The sequence below is a fragment of the Polypterus senegalus genome, chromosome 18, assembly GCF_016835505.1.
Source record: "Polypterus senegalus isolate Bchr_013 chromosome 18, ASM1683550v1, whole genome shotgun sequence".
NCBI classification, from domain to species: Eukaryota; Metazoa; Chordata; class Cladistia; order Polypteriformes; family Polypteridae; genus Polypterus; species Polypterus senegalus.
In genome coordinates this window covers 61,936,252-61,956,337 of record NC_053171.1, presented here as the reverse complement: position 1 = coordinate 61,956,337, position 20,086 = coordinate 61,936,252, and the positions used below count along the sequence as shown (strand labels likewise).

General features: G+C 38.0%; 1 protein-coding gene across 3 annotated transcripts in view; it reads right to left on the bottom strand.

The window, feature by feature from the left end:
* Window positions 1-20,086, bottom strand: part of slc8a3 (solute carrier family 8 member 3) — a 366,652-nt gene that overhangs the window by 16,248 nt on the left and 330,318 nt on the right. The gene's annotated exons all lie outside the window — the stretch shown is intronic.

Genomic DNA, 20,086 nt, shown 5'->3' with positions numbered 1-20,086 from the left:
CATATCTCATAACATCTCAAGATGTGTCTCATCAATTATCTTCTGTCTACCTATTTAAGTTACATTAGCCTTGTGCCGGGGACCCATTATCTCTCTGTGTCAGACTATAGAGTCCTAGGAGCACCATTTACAGTAAAGAGGTGTACTGTCATCTGGTGGCACCTTCTTTCAACCTGGCAGTTTGAGAGCCTCTAAGATCAATAGTATGGATTCCTTCTGCTCTATATATGGTTACTTTAAAGCCCTTCTATTGTACCATGCCACAATGACTTTGGCACCTTATAACTCTATTACTACATTTGTATATATCCATCTAATGTGGGCTTACACTCAAAACTGGTCATTAAACCTTATACCAGGACAATACAGATACCCTAACATGCATGTCCATGGGATATGGGAGACAACTATAGGATCCCAAGAAACCTGGATACTTGAAGAATGAGCAGAGCCCACACTGACACTGACATAAAAAAAGATTTTATAATCTTGGAGCTACAAAGCAGCAGCAATAACTCTGATTTATATATATAAACTATGAACCTATAGGGTACGGAAAGAAACCTGCATCTGCCAAGTAACTTAAGCCACAGTTTCAGAAGAGATTGTTGAACACCCCCTTTCAAGGGCAGGAAATATTTAAGAGTCATTAAGCAAGCTGTTAATTCAGGCAATAGGAGGCACCTCTAGGGACACAAGGGAACAGAAAACATCACTCTGCAAACCACCCTCACTAAAAACCCTCCATTATTTTGCACCATAATGACTTAATTAAAGGATGACTTAATTAATTAAGCCCTCTTGGGATTCTCATTTGTTACCACTTCACTGCTGATAAGTGTTGAATGTCCCTGAACAAAAAAAGCTAATTTGGAAACATTATGAGTATGTGTGTGAGACAGAGACGGAAAGTGTAACAGGAAAAAAAACTCACAGCCAGAGACACTAGGATGCAGTCGGTCTAAGGCTACTGCCTGTAGTTGGGTTGCATCAGCCACCTTGACATTAACAGAAAAAGGAAAGACAGGCAGAGGAACAGCCCTACCAGTCAGTCTCTAGTGTTTAAACACTGTCTCTTATCTCTAATCCTGCTTGCTCAAAGCACAAAGTCAAAGCGCTCTCCTTCTATAAAACTTCTTAAAGTTGTATGATGCAGCTCCTTTGCAGGATTCAATTGCACAGCCAAGCAGAAAAGAATGTGCTATGTGCAATCACAGAAAGTGATGCCAGCTTTTCAATATGCATTTTATTTTTACCGTCTGCCTTTGATGCTTCTGGTGGCAGAACTGTCACTACAGCCACTATAAAAACCTCAAATTACTCCAGTGTGGAGCTGAGGTGTCACCGTTTCACAGCTAAACTCATGTCCCATTCCGTGTGGTTCATCATGTGGTCGGTGTGGCAACGTGCTGTAGTCAGTGCATGTTCCCAACCTCTCTTTTCTCTCTTTGATGCTACTGTGAAGGGCTCAGACACTCTATTGTCAGCATTCATAGTGCCACTAGGCAACCCAGAACACTATACTTTAGGAAATCCTCACTAAATTTCTAAATAATGCAGACCACAACATTACTGTATCTTTGACACTTAAAAGAACCTTCACAGTTGTGCCAAAATGGAAAAAATATCTGTAGGCCACAAGGAGGGACAATAAAAGAGCAGGAGATAAAGAATGGAGTAAAATAACTGGTAAAGGTCAAAACCTGAAGATCTAAACTTGAACACCTGACCCAAAACACACATAAAAACTTCCAGAAGGTTCTTTCAATCTTTTTAAAAAATTAGAAAAGCACACCCTAAATGTATGTCTTGTATCCACAATCCTGGACAAAAATGTATGTTCGCAATGCTGATGTTTATACCATTGTGCTAATGATGTCACAACCAGCAAACTTTAAGGTGTCAAATGACAACAAAAGAAAACATTACCAGAAATGCATTTACCCAATTATTCACAGAAACCTGGTTTCTAAAAGGCTATATAAACCACTATTCTAGTTAGAGAAACTGGGATATTAGTCTCAGAAACCAAATTAAAACATGTAGATTTCTCTGTGACTAACCCGACCATTTGGCCATAGCTGTACATTTCTGCTGCATTCTGTTACCTGGGCATGTCTGTGCTCTGCACATGATTCCAGCAGCCATGGGAAGACAGTAAAAGCATCAACAAAGATACATTTCCTGAGACAAATGCTTGGGCGATTGCATTATTGCTTATCCTGGTTGAAATAATCTGTCTCAATATTACAGAAATCACAAAATATATGTTATACAATGGTGAGCTCAGTAGCACAATCTCAGGAGCAGTAGGGTAGTCCAACTACTTTTTAAAGTAATGGATAACCAAATACAATACTTATTTCACTTAAGTAAAAATACCTGCATTACTATTATCTCAGTGTATACAAGCCAAGAAGCAAACATCCCACTACGTGGCTCCTTTGCAGAACTCAATTCTACGCAGAAAAGAATGTGGTTTGTGCAATCCGGTAACACAAAACATATCAAAGTGTCAATTCAGTTTCAATCAAGCTATTTGGTAGGGATATATTGAAACAATATGACTGGGTAACAGATCACCCAGTGTTTATACTGAGAACAGTTGTGGGCTCAGGTCGGGGTTTTAAAAAAAGGGCTGGATGTTATTTTCATCACAACACATGTAGAACTAACTGCATTCATAAAACACAAGAAAATGATCAAATTTGGCTGTGTTTCTGGTCAGTTTCATGAAGGTTCATATAATGGGTTTAGGACTTTATGCTAAATGCTGGCCAGTGAAATGTGCAGTTTGTCATACAAAAAAAGACAACAGTAACGCATTACACTTTATGATCAGTAACTATATCACATATTTATTTAGTTTATTTTGTTAACTATTTAGTAATGTAGCTAAGTTACTTTCTATGACATCAGAGCATTTTGCCAAACGAGAGATCTGTAAGGGGATTTGCACAAGTAAACGGGAGTTTTTAAGAAACCAGGCTTTTACCTTAACTGTGTTACTCATAATACCTTATGCCTGTTTTGTATGTATGTAAATTTACTCTGTGTCAAGTTTCAAAATGACAGGGAGCAGATAAAAATACTAAAAACAAAATGGAGTTGCTAAAACAATAAAATCATAACATCAAAAAAAAATATCCTCAAAACAAAACTGAAACTTAAAAATACCACTAAATTGAAATTCAGCAAGTAAAGGAACTTAAGAATATGAAGAAAATAAATTGGGTATTCATTAAGGTGAGAGAAAAAAAAAATTCTCATGAAGACATAACAACAGCAAGATTAATTCATCCTATCGGGGTTCTTTAATGTTTTCAATATATCTTTAAATGGATTTGTTTGAAAATGTGGAAATGTTTCAAGACTTAATGCACACTTTATCAACAGTTCACCCATGTCACCGGTTTGTATCTTGCACCTCATCTTAAAAACCTGCAGATGATACTGACTGAAGTGGCTGCAATGTCTTTCCATGACTGTATTTGTGTGTCTTATAATAGACTGGCTTGCCAAAAACAATCTATTTCTACCCACCTGAGAAGACCTCTGAAATACCATAGAGTCTACAAAGTGTGTTTTGATATTTCTTTATCGGTTTAACAAAAGAATAAAAATATTATAACAGCAAGTTATTGCACCTCTATTTAGGCAGTTACCAGATAACACACCACCTAATACTTATCCTAATGCTTCTTGTCCTCTCAGAACAGACTGCTTACATTAGCTTGACAGGAACAAAGGCACTTGTTTCACTGATTTTATGAGAGGTAGCAATTGCATGCCTAAATAGACACTCTATGATGCACAAAGAAAAAGTCCCTCTGGGGATGATTGTAAGCAGTATAAACTCTGTAACATACAAAATCACTAATATGTCAATTACAGACAGATTGGCACTATGCTGTCATTTGATATTATGTCACAATTCACATATATACAAACTATAGAGGTAATTAAGAATGTGAGGAAATGGCTGCAATATGATAATACTCTAGGTAACAGAGCAAAACTAACCTGAGACCAAGCGGGTCCTCTGTCTGTATACCACATACTTTACTTTAACTACAAATAGAACTTTCTCTGTGCCAAAGTATTACTAGTGTCTCTTCAGTTAAGCTGTTATGTAAAAGAAATAAAGAAGAACCCTAAACACCCACAGAAAACAGTAACTGATCATTGGTTCATATATGTGGATGACCCCTTGGGCAAGATCAGCCCTCAGTAAATTCATCAGCTTAGTAGACAGTAGGGTGTGCCTGTAGAGCACTTGTATTATTCGAATAACTGCCAAAATAAAAAAAAAAAAGAAAATGGTTATACCAGCATTGTCTGTGGGTTGGGGGATTGGTGGTAAAGGTACTATTGCACTTGATTTTAAATGTGTTTTTATTTTAAAAAAAAAGTGCAATTCTTTAATCTATTGGTTTTTTAACCAAACTGTGCACTGTTTTTAATTGAACACTGCAAACTGTATTACTTCCAACAGTAGCCTATAGAATATGCAGCAGTATAAGATATTTTTTTCATTTAAACTAACATTGCAATTTTATATTGTGAATAAGGGGGCTGTGCACACCCCTGGAGGATGTGGTTGCTCCTCCGAGGCCCCCTCTTGAACGATGTTGCATTGGGAACAAATACAGTATGCCTCCTCTTTGCTCCATTAGATGCTCGGCGGCTGCTACTGCTGCTGCTGCTGTGTCACGTGATATGCTTCTCGCGCAGCACTTTGTATATTTAAAATCCTGTACAGCTCCTGTCCATTTTCCTCATTGCTTTGCCTCACTCTCTTCTCCCAGATGTCCTCTGCTCCTGTTGGGGGTCCCGCTCTCAACACACACCCCTGTACATTCTTTTAATTGAGAGACAGAACTGTCCTCTCTGTCTACATACTGAGCTTGTTTTACTTCTGAAACAGACATGTTTTTTTGTTTGAAGTGTTTGAATAAAGTTCCTGTCTCTACAGTCTCCTGTGTTTCTGTGCAATTCTGTGACCCAAGTGTGACAATATGTAAACAAACACCGCACTGCAAATGGCAGGCTATTAATAAAACATTAAAAACGCTAGTGTTCCGCAAGAGAATGAAAAAATATGGGAGTCACAATAGCAGAACACAAAGGGACCAGAAGAGGGAACATAAATCAAAAACTCAGGCCACATATCAAAACTGGGTTATCACAATGCCAAGCATTAAACACAAAAACCTGGACAAAAACTGAAGTCAAAAGGTTGAAGCTGGCTGGTAGAAAATGGCAGTGCCTATGAAAACAAAAAGTATAACATGTAAAAATATTAACTTAGTCAAAACAAAACTAAAAGTAAAAATTAACAGCTGAATCAGATCATCAATAAAAGAAACCCCTTAATTAACCACAAAATGTGAAACTAAACATGGGGAATCACACATAAAAATGAAAACAGTATATTATCATAACAGCTTCAGGTTGTAACCACTTATAGAAATATATCATAAAATAAGTACAATCACTCATTTTGAAATACCTGTGGCTCATCGATGTGGTTGACGACAATGAAGTGGAGAGCATCAAGTAAGCAAAAGCTTTGCAGTAATTATGATTTAAGTGTGTCTGCAAATTGCTTGCATTTTGTCAATTTAATGGCTACCTCTTTGAAGCAATGCTAGTTTTCTGGCTTTTCTTCATCATTCTGTTTGTAACTGTTTTTTTAACTGAAGTAAATCCAATATGCAGAAGTTGGATATGAACTTTGAAATAATATTTATCCAACAACGTCACACATTTTTATTATTACAGAGAATCTTATTTTTTTAAAGCAGTTTTGCCAAAACCACTGTGACTGTAACTACTGTCAAATCATCATTATTCATAATGTTCTACACTGAAATCAATTTTCAGAGCTTTGCAAAACTCGTGGAACTTCAATGGTTCCAACAGATCCATCCTGATAGTCTGAGTTGTTAAGTGTCATAGTGTTCTTAAGTTCTTCATACTCCTGTTTATTTTTTTAAACTAAACATTGTTAAACTGCTTGATTATCACTCATCAATGCAAGCATCCTTTGATTTGAGTCCTCAAAATTTGCTGTCCAAAACAAGAAGTCCCCCAGTAAGTAAGATTCTTCATGAATCCTGGGTAAGTCACCAAAGTGAGGAAGTTCACCTTCTACATACACATGCCTATTGCACAATAACATCAAATCCTTATGGAAAGATATATCTCACAACAAACTGCTCTTTCTGAACTGTGCAGTATCAAAAGTGTGGAAAATGGGAAACGGAAGACTATGGGACACCCGCTTATGTCATTATTTGTTATTTGATTCACATCATCTACTTCAACATAAGCTTAGGTTTTATTAGAATGTCAATTGGTGAGAATATTCTTGCTAGGGCTGAGTCTAAAGACCTGGCAGACAATTGTATCAGAAAGGCTTTGAAAGCTTGCATCTACTCAGACAGGGATATCATCAATACATGAATATGGTCCAGCAGGAACATCTAGTTGACAGGCAGAGGGGAGAAACATCAGAATGAACACCACAGTCAACTCCCACTATCACATAACAACACACATAATGTAGCTACAGTGTCAGAAACATTCAGGAGTTTGTTTTTTATAACAAACTTTGCATTCCTTTAGTATTCCAAACCAAGCAACACACACAACACTAGCAGCCAACAGATGCAAGGCTTATATTCAAAAGTTGAACGAGTTTATTCCTTGTACAATATCTTCCTTCATAGCAATAGTACAAGTACACTCCATAATTTCATTTGCTTTGCAAGTTTCACAATCAGTCAGTCATTTTACCTTTATCTGACACTTTTAATTAGTTGGGTATTTTATCATCTTCTCTTAATTTGTTTAAATAAAATAATATTAGTATCAGATTTACAGTTTTAAGAATTTTAGAAATGTTTGTACTTTTGCCATCACTTGAAATACTTCACACTATTGTTGTTTTGCAGTTAATTTAGCCTTTTGCTGTGTAGTTTGCTCCCTTAATTGTATATATTGACACAACAAAGAACAGAGCTGACACCCAGACAAACATCACTGAAATCTGACGGGTGGCAGTTACTTCAGTGTCAGACCCACTAGCATGGCCATTAGTATATAGCAGAACAAATAACCAAAACATCTGGAAAAGCAAAATTAAATCATGTGATGATGTAAACCTTTAAGGTCAAAATAAAAACACTTAATGGCGAAGCAAGACCTTGTGTAGGTTTTGTAAATTCAGGAAATGAAAATAAACAGTACATACCTTTTGATGAGGAATAGTCACAGGCAATGTCAAATGTGTGCTATTAGCAATCTTTTTTAATTCTAGAATAAATGAATTAGGTTTATGAAAAACATATTTAGAGAAAATATCTTGAATCTTACCCCAGTTAAAACTCCAAATTACAGCAGAACCCTGGTCAGAATTATACTAGGCCTAAAATAACAAAAGACTATGTGGGAATGGTTTCTTTGCAACTGAGGAACGATGAGATGACATGAACTCAGCTAAAAATAACACAGAGGCTGCCCCTGTATTAAGTTTCTTGAATAAGTAGCTTGAATTCCAGAAGATTACCACTTAATAACATTTGCGCATCCGCACAATTTATTTGTATCCACAACAGTGTTGCAATAAATTCTCTGCTTCCGGTGGCACAAGTTTGCAGCTGTGCTGCATTAGTAGGTACACTACTTCTAAAGCTGTGCCCTCGAGTTTATCTCAACGCAGCTTAAGAGATCATCCAACAAATGGAAATGACTTTGTAGGCTAGTTGATTCTGTAATCTTTTTTGTGTTTTCACTGCTCTGTATGCTGGAATAATTCAATCTCAGTTATAGATTGTCATTTCATTAAACATAAGCACCCTCCAACACAACCAACAGAATATCCACACACGTAATGGTTGAGAATTTTTTTAATAAAATATGTTTTCTGCTCGTTTCCTCTTTTAACAGACCATAAAGTCAATCAGCTGATGCTTTGTAACCTCATAAACAATAGAAGTTGGACTGTTACAGTCAAACTTATTCTTTGACAGCCTAGGACAGATTACTCACTCTGCTTGGCACTTAGGGATGAGCAAACAATGGGTGGCAAACCACACTTGAGCTGACACTGGCCAAGCAGCTCTACTGGAAGCAGAATGAGCAGAGTGTAACATATGTTATTGGCAAATTCATAAGAAGAGTTAGATTAGCAGCATTATGAACAGTACCAACAGAAAAGCAGGTCAGAAGCCAGAAGAAATATTATAAAAGAAGAAAAAGCGACCGTATTACTGCACGAGGCAAGGCAGTAAAAAACAGAACAAAGAAGTCAGCAATATAAATGTGAAAATCATTTAGAATCAAAGCCCATGAAAAGGCACAGAATAAAAAAAAGAAAAACTCTAGTAAAACAACTAGGAACTGAAGGTCTTTTAAAGAAGAGGAAGATATAATACCAGGAGTAGCAACAATAAGATAAGCTCTGCTTTTAACCCATACAAGCTCCTACAATCTTGTGACTCCTATATCATAAAGGGTGCCTGGAAACTTAACAAGATAGTGTGGGCTAGTCAGAGGGAAAAGGAGCGTGGTGTATGTGGGCACTAGAAAGGGCAGCATATCCATGGAGGGATGAAGAATGTGTTAGGATTTCTGATATTTTTTGATGTTGTTGTTTTTGTCATTTTCCTGTTTCCCTTAGATTCTTCTTTGTTTTGTTGATTTATTCCCACTTGTTTACTTTTGTCTTTATCAATTATGACACTCAGCTACTGTATTAATTAAATCAGCAGATACTTCAAAGTCCTATAACTCTCTATTATCATAAAAAAATCCTGCGACGAGACATGACTTTTTGGAAGGAAGTCCCGTGAGACAAAGACTTTTGCCAGGAGATTCTTTCAAGTCACGCCCTACTTACAAATATTTTCAAACAAGACCACGGTCATCAGGTGTATTCCGGCACTTAACCTAGACAGACACCAATCCAATAAAGGGCTTACTTATGAACACACACACAACTGCAAGGTGCCACAAAAAATGTTGGGGTGCCAACTTTGTTGTCTGGTTAATTCCAGTGTGAAACAAAAGTGAAAATTAAAGAAAATGGGCCACTATGTGTGCCAATACAAGAAGATTGTACAAAAGCAAGAAAGCCATTAGGCTTGATTAAATTTTGAAGGGAGTTCTGTCCTGAAATGCATTTGGTTCAAAAGTGACCACCTCCTTCCAGCTGCAGAATTTATAGGTGGGGTACCAGAAGTTGCAAAGTCAGTTGCCCTCACTAGACATCTTCTCTGTGCTGTGGTGGGAATAACAGAGGAGAAGATCAGCACCAGCTCCCCCTCTTCACCCAGGGTGGTATTATATTCCTCCAATGTGCCTTGAGAATGATCAGACATGTATGCGTGACAACATTTATAAATCAAAAAATATTCAATCAATGAGAATATGTTTATCCCAAATGAAAAAGTTACTGGGCATTTCTCATTTATAAAAGTATTCAATCAAGCACTTTAGATGTAATTAAAGCCGTGAGTCTTTTAGGCTATATGAGCATTGCTCATTTATATTTGCAACTTTTGCTTATTTTTTCAGATTTGTTCCAACATTGGCAAACTGCACAGAGAGGTTTACTAGAAAACACAAATTTCCAATGGAATTGAAGTCTGGGCTCTGGCTGGCCCACTCCAGAATACTAATCTTCCCTTTTTCAAACCGTTCCTGAGTAGTTTGTACTATGTTCTTAATATTTTTCCAAAATAGTTGACTAAAACTGGGTCCTTCTCAAGTATTTGCCTGTTTTTGGCTCTATCTTTATCGCCCTTGGTGGCAACAGCCTATCTAGTTCCTCCTGTTAAAAAGCAGCACCATAGCATGATGCTTCTACCACCATGATTGGCGGCAGGAATTGTGTTACCTGGGTGTTGGACTGTATTTGGTTTGTGCAAAACACTGCACTGTGCTTTCAAGCTAAACAGATTAAATTTAGTCTCATCAGACCACAAAACTTTCTTCGATAAGGCACCAGGTTTTTACACTAGGCTTCTAGTAAACTCCAGGTCTGACTTAAAGTTGATCTTTCACAAAATTAGCCCCCTATTAGTCAACTCTCCCAAAGGGGCCAAACCTGTGAAGTGCTCAAGAAATTGCTGATGCCTGGATAGTTTCACCCATTTGAGCTGAAGTGCTCTGCAATTCTGTTACTGTTATAACTGGTCTCTCCATCACTTCTCTAAGAACTGCTATTCTTGTCCAGTTGCTCAGTTTGATAAGATGTATTGTTCTTGGTTATGTTTGGGTTGTGCCATGTTTTTCTTACAATTGACTTCACTGTGCTCCTTGGGAGGTTAAAAGTTTTGCCATTCATTTTATAACCTTCTCCACATTGTTTTCTCCTAACAACTTTATCTCAAAGTTCCAAAGGCAGCTCATTGGTCTTCATCCAGTCAAGGAGCTGAACACAGTTGGATTCCAAATGAACATATGCATATCTTGTCAATTCAATTGTTTGATCTCTCATTAAAATTGAAATATTACTCAATTAGGGTTGTTAAAATAATGGGTGAGTACTTATCAATTAAGACAGTCAGTCATTTTCTTACCTGAACAGGGTCACAGCTGGGTGCTGGAGCCTCTCCCAGCTAACATAGGGCACAAGGCAGGAGCAAACCTTGGACAGGGCACTAGCCCATCGTAGGGCGTCAATTAAGTCATTTACAGATTTTTATGTTTAATATAACTAGCTGGTAGAAAGGTAAAAATTAAATACACATTATATACAAATACAACTTATAGTACCAAACTTTATTACCCTTAAAACTACTGTATTTAGTAGTTTACTATTGCTAGTATTGCATATCTTCTATGTATGCAATATTCTTGGTTTTTCCTTCTGGTGAAAAGATCCCGAATTGCATTAAGTAACTCCAGCAACAAAAACAACTCCCCTGTTTGGTTTTCCACAAATGGTTTGATCATCCCTGAGTGCTAAGCAGAAGGAGCAACCTGTCCCAAAGTGTCACAGAGCAGGCATGACTGTACCAGTCTGTTTTGTAATATACAGCCGAAAAAAAACATGCAACTCAAAAAGATCTTGTCACTAAATTGTGTAGTTTTTCCATAAGTGAAATGTAATACGTTTGACATTGCTTATGTTAAATGACCACCTATATTCCAAAGTCCATTATTTTAGCTTAGTGTGGCTGATGCCTTGTTTCATCAAATCCCACATCAGGCTAAAGTGCTGTAGAAGTGGCTAGCACAAAGAAAAGAACACAAAAATCAACTATATTTTCTAGTATTTCTTGTCACTTGCACCCAAACTAAGTCACTCTCTTGGAGGGGCAGCTACTGTATATAATGCATGTCAACAACCTAACTTAAAATGAGAAGTTCTCCTGTGCTAAATTTAAAGTTTGGGGCTTGAAAAGGACAGTGTCCATTATTGATGCAGAGATGCAGAAGACAACTGCTTTATTTCATTTTAATATTAAAAAGAATTACTTCTACAGGACTGACTTTGCAACACAGGAGAATGAGAAAAAAATCAATGGAGTGTGACTACTTTCTGAAGGCACTGTATAAGAAATTAGCTTGAGAATGTATCAACTGTTTATCATATACAGTAAACAAATGAACCTGCAATTAAGTTTCTAATAAATCAATCACTATAAATTGTACCTTATTTCACTATTCCTCACAATAGTCTTTATAAAGGAGGTTTTGTGAACAACATGCAGCACTGAAAAAGTTCTTCCACCTCTGCAATGCAAACATACACAAATGTAAGCATATATTGTTAAGTCAAAAAGCAATCAAATTTAAAATATAACACAACCTTTTTTTACGGTACTCACCATGTAATAATAATATTTCCGGTGGAGCACTAAGCCTGTTTAATAAGTGGAGTGACGGTCAATGATCAGTTAAAGTGCATGCACTGAAAGTGATATAGTGATTTTGGTTACAGATCTTGCTAAGTATATTATGTACTTGAATACTGTCCTATATTCTTCCATCTATTTTCTTGACCCTTTCTTTCAAATAATAAATAATTAAGACTAACATTAAAGATATGTCCCCACTGAAGTTTGCCTGTCATAAAAAGACTGGAGTGGACCTATCTGCTCCACAAGGCTTTTTCTCACCTGCACAAAGCCGTCAGGACAGTGAGGATGATGTTAAGGGGTAAACTCATAGAAATGCAGGTGAATGAGCCTATGGTGTCCTGTTAATGGACTATCTGTCAGGCAGACCACAATTTGTGAGACTCATGGAATATGTTTCTTATATGGATATGAGCAACACTGGAGCACCACAAGGAACAGGACCGTCTGCTTTTCTCTTCATTCTGTACACATCCGACTATAAATGTAACAGCCGGCCATGTCACTTGCAGAAATTCTCAGATGATTCTGCACTTATGGGATGTATTGACAAAGGGAAATAGATAGAGAGTAGGAGTCAAGTGGAGATCTTTTTTTTTTGGTGCAAAGAGAATTGTCTGCATCTTAACATTAACAAAAGCAAGACATGAATTATTGACTTTTGCCGCAGAGAACAGCCTCTGTGTCTGGTCACTATTCAAGGCATTGATGTAGAGGTGCTCAACTCCTACAAGCACTTGGGGGTCCACATTAATGATAGGTTGGACTGGTCTAGGAACATAATTGAACTATATAAAAAAGGGCACAGCAGACTCTTTTTACTTAGGAGACTATGTTTCTTTAATGTGGGACGTGACGTCCTTCACATCTTCTATAACTCTATGATGGTGTGGCCCACCAGGCTGGCACCGCCAGCTGAACCCAACACAGACACGCGTGGGACACAAGTTCAATGCACACTCGGTTTATTTTTTTCTTTTCCCCTTGTGTGAAACGCCTTTCCCATTCCCCACAAGTATGACATAGTCCAAGCCCAAGCACAGAACAAACAATTAATCCCTTCTTTTACTCTTTTACTTCTCCTCCTTCACTCCTCGTGTCAAGCTTCATTGCTCCTCCTCCCAACTCTGGCTCCCCGAGTAGTGGCTGCTGGCTCCTTTTATAATGCACCCAGAAGTGCTCCAGGAGCTTGATTACTCGTTTCCGGCAGCACTTCTGAGTGTGGTGGAAGAACTGCCCGTAAGGGCTCAGCTGATCCTGCTGAAGCACCGCCTGGTGGTGCCCTGCAGATCCCAAAAGGGCTGCACCACACTCCATGAAGCCCTGTGGGAGGAGTCTGAGGCACCGCTGCAACCCAAGGGGGTAACTATCTAGTGTCCCGAGGGAGGTAACCCACTGGCCATGCTGGCTCTCTCGGTCCTCCCAGCGTGGAGACGTTCCACCTAGCAAGAACCCTGGCCGCACGCTACAGATGGCCAGTGCAATTTTCTATGATGTGGTGCACTGGGCTGGTAACATTACTTCAAGAGAGGCCCATCGAAGCAACAAATAATTAAAAGGTCCAGCTCAGTTATAGTACGCATTCTGGACCCCCTGGAGATAGCAGCAAAGGGGAGAATTAAACCAAAACTGAGTGCCATTATAAACAATGCTGTACATCCGCACACTGACACAGTAACACTGTGGACTTTCAGCCAACAATTTATTCAGCAGAAGTGTGTCAAGAAATGCATCTGGGACTCCTTTATATCAACAGTAATACATATCCATAATGCCTCATTGTGACTGAGACAGCCAAGTCAGAACTTTTCTTTTTTTTTTTAATTTTCTTGGTTTATAGTAATTTTGGTGTGTGTTCAAACCAAAATGTGTGTGCTGTGTTAGACGGCCAGCAGCTCAACAGATACTGGAAGGATGAGGGAAGACAAATGTTTTTGGACATTTCCCTCCCTAAAACTCTAGATGGCAGATTCCCTATAGTATAGCGGTGCCCCAGATTCCCGCAGGGCACTATGGGATATGGAGTTCGGTGTCACAGCCCTGCTGGGTACCATGGGTGCAGCCAGGGGATGCTGTAGGACACTGGGAGACACGGTTCTCACCGATCCCGGAAGTACTACTAGATCATGAGGACAGAAACCCTGAAGTACTTCCGGCCTGATTTAAAAACTTGAGTTCTCCATCTGACCCGGAAGTGCTGGCAGGTCACATGGAAAGAACAGAAGCATTGCCGGGTCAGGCACTATAAAACGGACTACTGGGAACACAGTCAGGGAGCCTGAGTTGGGAGGAGGTGGACAACGTTTGCTGGGAGGTGTGGAGGAGGAGAAAAGAGAGAAAAAGAATTGTGTGTTGTGCTGATTTACTTGCCTGTAAACCTGCGGTTATGGTGCTTGTAGGCCACTGTAAAAGAAGAAAATAACTAAAGAATACTTCTTAGTGCTTTTACCTGGTGTTCTGTGTGTCTGTCTATTGAGTTTAAGGCGCAACAGTGACCCCTAGTGTCCACAGTGTGTATATTTATTTATTTAAAGAGCTTCTATAAAAAGCAAAAACAAAACATCTATCTATCTATTCGAAAATACACCACACATTACTTATTGCAGATGGCACAACTGCCAATAAGTGTTAACTTTTGCCATCTTGTGGCAACACTTAAGCACCAAACTGAGCATCCTGGGCCTCCTAAATACCGAAAGAAGTATAAATAATGTCAAGTGTAGGCATCCTTTAGCACAATTTTTATTCTTATTTTCTGTGAGGTGCTTATTGTGTGTATATTTAGATTCTCAAGGCTGTGAGTTTATCTGCTCATATAAACTGATTACTTTAAACTTATTTTTATAGTGGGAAGAAACATTTTATACACCTACCATGAGGTCATACTAAAGGAAAGTAATACATATTTAGTTTCAAAGGTCTTTGATTGGTTTAATCAAGAAAATATTTATGCATTTTGTATAAGATACTTTTATAAAAAACAAGAAAGAAACCTTTACTATATTAGAATAAATGATTTAATAACTGAGCTAATATTGTGATGAGATTTAACAGAGGCTAAAATATACAGAAGACAGTATTCTATTTTGTGTTTTCTGATCAAGGTACACTTTTAATGGGTCGTTTTCATTTAAAAGAGTATTTAATACCGAGGGCCAGATTAAAATTCCACAGGGCCCTTGGGTATCAACACCTCCAGACCTCCTGTGCTTCCACTTCCCCAAACACAAAAAAGTCACAAATCAAATGCACTAAACTACAGCTAGGTCCATGTGGGAGGAATGATGGCTCTGAGGCTAGGGATCTTCGCTAGCAATCGGAAGGTTACTGGTTTGAATCCCATAAATGCCAGAAGTGACTGTACTCTGTTGAGCCCTTGAGCCATGCCCTTAACCTGCAATTGCTTTGTCCTAGGTATGACGTTAATCTACATTCAGCCTTGCAAGCAAGCCTTTCAACTTACAAAGAAAACTTGGGGGTTTTGGTGGCACGATTTGCATGTGGTGGGTAAGGCAAAATGCTATCAGCACATGCTCCCAACCCCAGGTCCTTAGGTGTTTGAATAGTGACACAGTTTTCATAATTTTGGCTCTGTACACCACTACAATGGATTTGAGACAAAGCAATCAAGATGTGAGTGAAGTATAGACTCTTAGCTTTAATTCAAGAGGTTTAATAAAAATACCATTTGTGCTGTTTAGAAAAGACAGCCATTTTGTACATGGTCTCCCTATTTTCAAGGGTTCAAAAGTATTTTTAAATTTTTGGTTGAAAAACCTTTAAAGTCAATGACTGTCTGAAGTCTGGAACCCAGGGCCATCTCCAAGTGTTGGGTTTCCACCCTAGTGATACTTTGCCAGGTCTTTACTGCAGCTGTCTTCAGGTGCTGCTTGTTCATTGAACTTTCTGCCATCTGTTTTGTCTTCAGTGAGTGAAATGCATGTCCAATTGGATTGAGGTCAGTCGATTGATTTGGCCATTGAAGAATATTCCACTTCGCCTTGAAAAGCACTTAGTTTGCTTTCACGGTATTTTTTGGCACTTTGTTCATCTGTACTGTGAAGTGTCGTCGTATTAGTTTTGAAGCAGTTGTCTGAATCTGAGCAGATAGTATACCCCTGTACACTTCAGAGCTTATCCTACTTCTGCCAACAGTCATATCATCAATAAACACCAGTGACTGACTTCTATTCACAGCCATGCATCTTTATGCCATAACACTGCCTCCACCAATGTTTACAGAGGATGTGGTATTCATTGGATTATGAGCCATTTCTTCTCTTTTCCATACTCTTCTTTTTAAGACATTCTGGTACATATTGCTATTAGTATCCATTGTCCAAAGATAATTGTTCCAGAACTGCACAACCTTTTAAAAAATGTTTTTTTAGCAAAGTCTAATCTGTCTAATCTTCCCATATATGTGAGATTTACCAGTGGCTTACCAGTGGTTTGCATCTTGTGGTAAACCCTCGGTCTTTATTTTCATAAAGTCTTCTCTTGACTGTAGATGTTGGCAATGATAGGTCTACCTCCCATAGAGTGTTCTTGGTTTGGCTAAATGTTGTGAAGGGTTTGTTCTTCACCACGGGCAGAATTCTGCAATCATCAGCTGTCTTCTGTAGTTTTACAGATCTTCTGTTGATGCTGAGTTCACCAGTGTGTTCCTTCTTTTTAAGAATGTACCAGATGGTTACTTTGACCATTCCTCATTTTTTTCCAACCTATCTAAGGGGTTTGTTTTGTTTTTTCAACCTAATGATGACATGTTTTTACTTGCATAGAAAGTTCTTTAGACCTCATATTGAGAGTTCACAGTGACAACTTCCAGATGCAAATTTCACACTCTGAATCAGTTCCAGACCTTTTAGCTGCTTAATAGTTAATGAAATAATGAGAGAACTGCTTACACCTGGCTGTGGAACTGCTTGTCAGTCAAACATCCAAAGATTTTGAAACCCTGGAAATGGGGGGGCTATGCAGAAAAACGGCCTTCATTTCTAAACAGCTCAGACAATATTTTTGTTGAACCCCTTGAATTAAAGCTGAAAGTCTATACTTCAGCCACATCTTAATTGCTTTATTTCAAATCCATTGTGTCACTGTCCAAATACTTATAGACCAGACTGTATATTCCAAATCAATTTAATAAACTAGTATTAGTAATAAACACACTTCCAAAAGATCTCCACAGGTTGTATAAAAAGAAGGTACCCAGGAAGGAACGTAACAGTTTTTTTTTTTGTGAAACATTTGTTTAATATATTTTTCCAATGAGCGAATGCAATTTAGCAAACACAGCCATCTTGTGATACACGTGAAGGGTAATCCAGTGTTTTGTGTTTAGGTTTTTTGGTGCTGATGGCCCCCTGTGTCTTGCAATCCCTGAGTACCCACTCAATTGCCCACATGATTAATCTGGCAACACTATTACAATATTGCAATTAGGTGCAGTCAATGGCAGCTAACAGCAGACATAATTTTTAGCAACTGAAAAGGAATACGAATACAAATGGGATTGTGCTAGTGCATAAAATGCACTGGCATTGTTTTTTCACTAGTATCAATAACTCACATGAATATTACAATAAAGTTTAAGGGATGACACATATAACATACATTTAGGTCCATAAATATATGGACAGAGACAACTTTTTTCTAATTTTGGTTCTGTACATTACCACGATGAATTTTAAATGAAACAACTCAGAAGCAGTTGAAGTGCAAACTTTCAGCTTTAATTCAGTGGGTTGAACAAAAAGATTGCATAAAAATGTAAGGCAACTAAAGCATTTTTTAACACAATCCCTTCATTTCAGAGGCTCAAAAGTAATTGGACAATTGACTCAAAGGCTATTTCATGGGAGGGTGTGGGCAAGTCCATCGTTATGTCATTATCAATTAAGCAGATAAAAGGCCTGGAGTTGATGGAGGTGTGGTGCTTGCATGTGGAAGATTTTGCTGTGAACAGACAACATGCGGTCAAAGGAGCTCTCCATGCAGGTGAAAGAAGCCATCCTTATGCTGCAAAAACAGAAAAAACCCATCTGAGAAATTGCTACAATATTACGAGTGGTAAAATGTACAGTTTGGTACATCCTGAGAAAGAAAGCAAGCACTGGTGAACTCAGCAATGCAAAAAGACCTGGACGCCCACGGAAGACAACAGTGGTGGATGATCGTAGAATCATTTCCATGGTGAAGAGAAACCCCTTCACGACAGCCAACCAAGTGAAAACACTCTCCAGGGGGGTAGGCGTATCGATATCCAAGTCTACCATAAAGAGAAGACTGCATGAAAGTAAATACAGAGGGTGCACTGCAAGGTGCAAGCAACTCATAAGCCTCAAGAATAGAAAAGCTAGATTGGACGCTGCTAAAGAACATCTAAAAAAGCCAGCACAGTTCTGGAAAAACATTATTTGGACAGATGAAACCAAGATCAACCTCTACCAGAATGATGGCAAGAAAAAAGTATGGAGAAGGTCTGGAACAGCTCATTATTCAAAGCATACCACATCATCTGTAAAACACGGTGGAGGCAGTGTGATGGCTTGGGCGTGCATGGCTGCCAGTGGCACTGGGACACTAGTGTTTATTGATAATGTGACACAGGACAAATGCAGCCAAATGAATTTTGAGGTGTTCAGAGACATACTGTCTGCTCAAAGCCAGTTAAATGCAGTCACATTGATTGGGCAGCATTTCATGATACAGATGGACAGTGACCCAAAACATACAGCCAAAGCAACAAAGGAGTTTATTAAAGTAAAGAAGTGGAAAATTCTTGAATGACCAAGTCAGTCACCCGATCTCAACCCAATTGAGCATGCATTTCACTTGTTGAAGACTAAACTTCAGACAGAAAGGCCCACAAACAAACAGCAACTGAAAGCCACTGCAGTAAAGGCCTGGCAGAGCATTAAAAAGGAGGAAACCCAGCATCTGGTGATGTCCATGAGTTCAAGACTTCAGGCTGTCATTGCCAGCAAAGGGTTTTCAACCAAGTATTAGAAATGAACATTTTATTGTACAGAACCAAAAATAGAAAAAAGTTGTCTCTGTCCAGATATTTATGGAACTAACTGTATAACAGTAAATGAGTAACAAATGCATTTCTGCAGTACTTAAACTAAAGTGTTAACAAATAATAAAATATTTGCTGTTCTCCAGTATGTTTTTGAGGACTTTTTTACACATGCATGGTTAGCAACTTTTCAAACAGATTCTCAATATGCATTGGGAACTCAAAAATGTATTGACCATAACTTTCCAAAATATGTAAAATTCAGTAAAAGCTTTTATTTTGGTACGTTAATTGAACCAGAAGTTTAAGCAATTTATGTTAGCTTTTATTGCCAAGAAGTACTGCATTTAACAAAGAAGATATCAGTTGAAAGCTAGAAAATAATAGAAAGAAACCTGCACATTCCACATACCTTTTGTTTACTGAAAATCCATAAAAGTTAAAAGATTAAAATGAATGACTTACAAATTTAAAATAAAAATTGTATATTTGTAGGACATAAATATAACTAGAAAGAGAGATTATCAACACTTGATAGTTTCTTAAAGAGTATAAAGTACGATGTGTCTGTGACTTTCCAAAAATTTGAGAAGGGATTAAAAAAATTCTTTATTCTTCACTTATACTTTCATCTCTTGCAGTGTTTTGTCTATTAAATAAATTGGCCTTGCAGATCATGTTAGATGGAACACGAGCAGCTCTTGCTGAAAAATGGATAAATAACACTATGTATAGGCTGTAAAGTATTATTTAGTGATTTGTTTTTCAGTTAATATGTGAATTTGGAGACTTCTAGCACAATTTTGTGATGCACACATTTTTTTTTATTTTGCTTAACGAAAGGTGTCTAGGATTTTGAAAAACATAGTAAGAGTCAAGTCCTCTTTATAGACAGCACCTGGACCCCAAGAAATGCTTGGATAAAACCTGGGTTGTTCTGCCATTTCCAGAGATTGGCCCTGGCCAACAGCTTACAAGGAGAATGCCTTGTCAATGTAATTGACTGCACAACAAACACTAAATTGGTCAATTAAAGGAAGCAACAGTACTATTCATGTTTGGTGCCAGTTGTGAATATGACCCAAAAAAGACACTAACGACTTTTATTGTCTACAATGAGTGGCCACTGTATTAAACCCTCCAATGTAAAAGTAAGCTGTTCCTAAATTAAACATAACAAGAGCCT